Source organism: Lycium barbarum, chromosome 3 (genome assembly GCF_019175385.1).
Source record: "Lycium barbarum isolate Lr01 chromosome 3, ASM1917538v2, whole genome shotgun sequence".
NCBI classification, from domain to species: Eukaryota; Viridiplantae; Streptophyta; class Magnoliopsida; order Solanales; family Solanaceae; genus Lycium; species Lycium barbarum.
Window position 1 is genome coordinate 94139757 of NC_083339.1, and position 7405 is coordinate 94147161.

Genomic DNA, 7405 nt, shown 5'->3' on the forward strand with positions numbered 1-7405 from the left:
AGTTAACCTTAAGAAAGTACATATATGGTCTGTGTGATGTTTCCCTTTGTTCTTTGCTGGTTGCAAATTCGATTGCTGCCTTTGATTTTTTTTTTACTGCACTTTTGTTGCTTTTACTTATGATTCCTGATACGTAAAATTGTACCTGCAAAAAAGAACAAACAGTTAGAATAAACACCTTCATATCCTCTTCCCAGAGTGTTTGGATGTAGAGAACTCCTCCGATATGCTCCTCCTGTGACCCTCCCATCATTAGCACCTCCTGATTCTCAAGTACGGTATCTGACTCTTGTCGCTATTCAAAATTCTTCTCATGTGTATTTCTAAATCCTGAAAATTCTGACATTGAAAAGACCCATGATCTAAAGCAAAATTTGCTAGTGCATTAGCCAATTTGTTTGCCTCCCTCAAAGTGTGAGTAAACAGTACATTCATATCCCTGCTCAGTTCTGTGACCTCTTCCACCCATCCAGCAATGTTCCATGGTGGTTTCCAACCATTAGCCAAGATTTTCTGCACCATCTCTGAATCAGTTTGAATGATTATATTATGAAAATCTTTGCTTTTGGTATATTTCAAGGCTTCTTGAATTGCAACAATCTCAGCTTCTGTATTAGTAGCAAAACCAATGTCCTCAGCTTGTGCATGTATTAGGTTTCCTTCAGAATCCCTTAGACAGAAACCATATGCACTTCTTCCAGGGTTACCCCTAGATGCCCCATCAGTATTACAAACACACCACCCTAGTGGTGGTAGTTGCCAAATCACTTTAGTAATCTTTAGCTTAGCTCTTCCAGATTCCATCATATGAATCAGGTCACTCCATTTGGTAGGTAAATCCCTAAATGGGGGATTTCTCATTTGAACTAACCTTTGAATGGTTGAATACACCTGATATATGACTTTGCATCCAATACTTCTTTGCCTATGTTTGATTCCATTCCTTCTCTTCCATAATTCCCATAGAATAATTGATGGAACTGCTTGATATATCTGCTTCAGCCTATCAGTTACTGGTGCTTGCCACCACTTCAGTATTAATTGTTGTAGATGTAAACCTTCCATATTAATGCCAGCCCTGAGACAAAAATAAGACCATGTCTCTTTAGCAGTAACAGATGAAAGAAAAAGATGGTGTATTGTTTCTTCTTTAGGGTTTGAACAACACCAACATCTAGATACCATATTAAAATTCATTTTCTTCAATACATCATCCAAAGGTAATTTGTACTTCCAACATCTCCACAAAAAGAAAGATATTTTGAAAGGTAGACCTCTCACCCACATGCATTTATATGTGTCCAATTCTTGTCCCCTTAATCTGATAAACTCCCAGGCTGTTTTTACAGAAAAACCTCCATTTGAATCCAACAACCACCATGGTTTATCAGTTCCCCTTGGCTCCCTAGGTGGTCTGATTTTAGTTGTTATATGTTCTACCACCTCCTCAGTCAAAACTTCATTCAGCCTTGCAATATTCCAATTACCCTGAGTTACAAATTCATGAACATTCTGAATTCTATTATCATATCTGTCTTCCGAGATCACATAATAGAGAGCCCCTAAACCAGTCCAATTATCAAACCAAAACTGAGAGTCCCCCATCTGAACCTGCCACTAAATCTGATGCTCTATTAGTTCCCTGGCCTCCAACATCTTTTTCCAAGTTTGGGTTCCATACTTCCATTGCACAATCACAACATTTTCTTTTCTGCAGTACTTATTAGTTATGAAAGCACTCCAAAGAGAAGGTTTAGTTCTTAAATTCCACCATAATTTACAGAAAAGAGCAAGTGACACATCATGAAGTGATCTAAATCCCAGACCCCCTTCTGAAGTAGGTATACACAATTGATTCCATGAAACCCAATGTCTGCTTCTACCACCAATAGTATTACTCCAGAAAAATTGTGCAAACATCTTATGCATTTGTTTAATCACCCCAATTGGTGGATTAACTGCAGAAAGCAGATGCACTGGCATACTCTGAAGAACATGTTTTATAAGAATTGCCCTTCCACCAAAGGACAACATTTTACCCTTCCATCCCTGCAGCCTGTTCATAATCTTGATTAGCAAAACATTGAAGAATTCTTTCTTTCTTCTGCAATGATAAATAGGACATCCCAGATATACAAAAGGAAATTCTTTCCTATTGATACCAGTTACTATCTCCACAGTAATGCTAATGTCCCTTGGAACATTTTTATGCATATAAACTGAGCTTTTCTCCATATTTATCTTTTGACCAGAAGTTTTTTCATATTTCTTCAAAATCTCCATTATCAGCTGTAGAGAAATGACATCTGCTGATGTAAAAATGATCATATCATCAACATATGCAAGATGATTCACCTTAGGACTCCACTTGGGCATTCCAAAACCTTTAAACTGAGGTTTCTGATGCAAAACATTTAGGTTCCTAGAAAGAACCTCTGCCGTTAGGATAAAAAGAGTAGGGGATAGAGGATCCCCTTGTTTTACTCCCCTGGATGATTGGAAGAAACCATGTCGTTGACCATTGACCAAAATAGAATACCAGTTATTGCTTATGATCCTAAAGACCATATCTACTAATAACTCTGAAAAACCCAACTTTCTGAGGACTTTGGTTAAAAACAACCAAGAAACCCTATCATATGCCTTAGCCATATCCAACTTCATTACCACATTTGCCTCCTTAGATCTCAATCTGATGTCTGAAATAATCTCTTGGGTTAAGAGAACATTTTCTACAATACTCCTGCCCTTGACAAAACCAGCCTGATTCAAAGAAATTATATCCTTTAGCTTATCCACCAATCTCTCATGAATCAATCTTGAAAAAATTTTATTCACAAAATTGCTCAAACTAATAGGTCTCATATCAGAGAAGGTATTTATGACATCCTTCTTTGGTAATAAGACCAAATTAGTGTGAGTAACAAATTTAGGCAAATCAGCTCCACAAAAGAAAGATTTTAGCATATTAGTAACATCATCACCAATAATTTCTCAGCATGTTTGATAAAATAACCCAGTAAAACCATCAGGTCCCCCTGCACTCTCTCCATTTAGTTTAAACACCACTTCTTTAACTTCCTCACTAGTTGGCATTGCTTCAATCCACCTGTTATCTTCCTCAGAAATCAGTCTTTGCAGGTGTGTTAGTATATCAAAATCAGTGGGGTCCTCATCTTTATTGAATTGATCCATATAGAATCTAATGGCTTCATTAGCAATTCCATCAGAATCTTCTATCCAGTTCCCATCAGGCCCCTGAATTCTGTATAGTTTCAACCTCTTTCTTCTCCCTTGTACATAGGCATGAAAAAACCTAGTATTTCTATCCCCATCCTTAAACCATTGCATTCCTGCTTTTTGCTTCCAAAATTCCTCTTCCAAATGTAGGTACCTGTTCAAATCAGCTTGCACCTTATGTAACCTTTCCCTATTTGAAGGTGAAGGTTGTGTTTCATGAACCTTAACCACTTCCTCCAAGGCTTCTATTTCTTGAAAAATATTGCCAAAAGTGCTTTTATCCACTGAACCAAAGCAGCCTTCACCTTTTTCAATTTATGATGAAAAAGTATGAAAGGATTTTCCATGAAGTCAGCTGACCAATGCTCCTTAACTGTCTCCATAAAACTCTCATGTTTAGCCCAAAAATTTAGGAATTTAAAAGGCTTCTTGATAGGGATAACTTCACCAGTATATGAAATTAATAATGGAGCATGATCAGACCCATTCCTGATCAGATGAGTAATTTTTATGCCATTGAATTTAGTCTGTAAAACCTGATTACCCAAGCATCTATCCAGCCTTTTGAAAATACAGTCTGCTCCACTTTGACCATTCCACCAAGTGTATTTACCGCCATTAAAGCCCAAATCTGTAACTCCACAATTCTAAATACAACCTTTAAAATCTTGAATTTCATTGATGGTGACAGGTAATCCACCATATTTTTCCTCCTCATCAGTGATAGTATTGAAATCTCCTCCTATCAACCATGGCACATCCATGTTTTCAGATACATTCTCTAAAGAATCCCAAAGTTCCATTCTTTCAGCCTGTGAACATTTTGCATATACTAAAGAAATCACCATCTCTTCCTGATTTCCTCTGAAGGATAATTTAATTGCCAAATGTTGTGAGTGATCCACTAACACTTGACAATCAAACATTTCATCCACAAAAGCCCAAATTTTCCCTGAATTGTTTACTACAGCATGCTGCAGTCCAATTCTCCTCCTGTATTCCTCTAGTTTGTCAGATGTTTGAAAAGGTTCCATTAGGCCTATGAAACCAAACTGATACTTCTGATGCATTTTGATTACTCTTGTAAACGACTCCATTGTATTAACTGATCTGATATTCCATATGATTGCGTTCATCATGGATTACTAATCTTGCTAACCTGCCTTCTAGTATGAACACCACTACTAGGTGGTGCACTTGTGTCTCTGACTGTTTTCTTCTTTGCTTTTCCCCCACCTTTTTCAATCATCTTAGGTGAGAGATCACCAGCTCTACTAACTGCTTTTATGTTTTGATCAATTGAATGCACATCCAGGTCTTTAGCTCCACTCTTCAGATTGATGTTGGTTTTGTATTCCCCAGCAAAAGTTACCTGTCCCTTGTCTTTGCTAATAGCCTCAGTCATGTCCTGGTTCTCCTGTTGACTGCTCATTCTTGAGATTGATAAACTAATACTTCCTTCACATTGTTTGTTGAGCTTCCTTCATTTGATATGATTTCTTCTTGTTGCCTTACTGCTCCATCAGCTTCTTCTAGATTGTCAGCTTGTTGAAAATTTTCTGCTACAGTCATTTTATCTTCACCTGGTGGATCTGATGATGTGTTCAGAATTACCTGCTTTGCTGTTTTCGCAATATTACTTGAATCACTACCCTCTACTTGTGTGCTTGGACTATTGCTTTTGCTTGAACTGTTCTCACTTGGTTGTCCCCCACTTGGGCTGTTCTCCCTTTCTTTTATTGGACTGTATGGTGATGCTTCTTGAAACACTACCAGATTGTTATTTTTAACTTTGATGCTTATGTTTTCATCTGCTGGTTTGCTGCTGCCATTCTCATTGATCATATTTTGGCTCTTTGCTGTATTTGCCTCTGTTTTTTCATCCTTGTTCACATTACTACTTGCTGCCTCCCTTACTTGTGTTATCTGCTTATCATTAATGCTTTGAACAACATTTGCATGACTTTCTTTTTTGTTTGCATCATGTGGTTCATTTACCTCAGTCTGCATTCTAGTATTTTCATCACTCTCCAGTATTGCAAAAGCATTTTGGGTTTTCACTTCATTATCTTTTTGCTGATTATTTTCTCCAAACTCTCTCAGAATAATTCCACTTTTATCTTTTATGTACTTATTTCTTCTTCTTTGCATCCATTCTTGTCTCTTTTGGATATTTTTTCCACTTCTGCCATTGTTAAACTGATTTCTCTGATTGGCATCTGCTCTTTGATTTGCATTCCTTTCTTCTTCATTGATCTTTCTAAGTTCCTCTCTGTATTGCTTCTCCAATTCAGGGTGTAAAGCTCTACATTCTACTTCAGTATGGCCTTGCAACTTGCAATGTTTGCAATACTTTGGTAAGTAATCATATTGAATAGTAATCCATTTAGATTGTACTTGCCCAGTGACTTCATCCTCTTCTGATATGTGAATCCTCTTTGGATGTTCAACTACTAAATCTATCTCCACTTTTACTTTTGCGCAGCTAGGCCTAGTTCTGTTAGCAGTTGCCATATCCAGTGTCAAGGGTTTGCCAACTGCTGATGCTAAAGAGAAAATCGCTTCCTTAGCAAAGAAATTGGGAGGTAATTCTGGGAAACTGATCCAGGCTACGGCAATGGATGTTTCTTCATCAGGCTTGAACCAAGGATTCCAAATGAGAGGCCTCATCTGACAGTATCTTGATTGTACTTTGATGTAGTATGCAGGAGTAAATAGTATTTTAACATAGTCCTCAAATAAGGATAGCCTAATCAGTATATGTCTATCCTCAAGTAAGCCAATTGTATTTTTACCCTTAATTGAACATTGCTCTGGGATAGCAGTTCTCAACTCCTTGATGTCAATAATGTCATAAGAGAACTTACCTATAACTGCATATTGTAACTCTTCTTGAAGTATCAATTGTTTTACCTCTGATGATTTCCACGAAACATGTGGCTCCCCATTGATATATATAACAGGTTTTGGTGGTACTACTTGTTTAAAAGTGTGTTCTGGTGGCTTTAATAAAGCAACATAGTTTGTGTTTGTAGGTAAAATAGGCTTTGGCAACGTCTCAAAGGTAGTTGTTGTGGTTGTATGCAAAATAGGATTGGTACCAGATTTTGTAGAAGATGAAGGTAGAGTGGTATTAAAGTGATTGAAAAGGGGGGTTGTTGAAATTTGTGGTGATGATGCGAGTGGAGCAACCCCAGGAGGGGGCTGCCCACCGGCCGGATTGGCCATCTGCCCACTTAAATCTGATAAAGCTGACTTGAATCTTACCTAATCTTCAGATTCAGATCTGGATCTCCACAAAACATCGAAGGACCTGCTTTTGAACCAAACATTGAGCGGTCATTCTCGAGTTAATAACTCTTGAACTCTTGAACCAGCATTCAAGCCTCGAATTCTTTATTGAATTCCTGTATTTGAGTAACATTGGTATCAGAACATTCGAATCCTTGGATCAAAATGACGAAATCAACTCGCGCAACTGAGAGTTCTAACAGTGAAGTGGGTGAACTTCGTGACATGATGCAGAAAATGTTAGCAGAAATGAGCACTTTAGCTGGTGAAGTTTCAACATTAAAGAAACTTGATCAGGTAGTGTTAGAGATGAAGGGGAAATTAACAAATCCAGTGGTCAATTTGAGGGATAAATATCCTATTATAAGAGTGGAAATCCAAAAGTTGCAAGGTAGTTTGAGGACCCTTGAGGCAAGCTGAAGGTGGGAGACATTTTGAAGGACCTTCTAGACAAGTTGAAGGTGTTAGACAGTTTGAGGAAAGGTTTCAAAGGGAAAGGAGTGCTAGTAGCTACACAAACCACAATTCTCAGTTTTCTAGATGGTCAAAACTGGAATTTCTGATATTTTCTGGGGAGGATCTTAGGTCATGGTCCTTCAGAATTAAACAATTCTTCCACATGGATAATATTCCTATGGAAGAGAGGGTGGAAATTGCATCAATGCAATTTGAAGGAGAAGCAGTGCAGTGGCATATTTCTTACATGAAGTATAGGCAATACTTGCAACAATAAATCATGGACTGAATATGTAATGGCCTTGGTAGAAAAGTTTGGAATGGATTATGATGACCCAATGGAGGAGGTTAAGAAAATAAAACAAACTGGTAATGTGAAGGAATACAAGTCTGTTTTTGAGAAGAATTTGACAAGGGT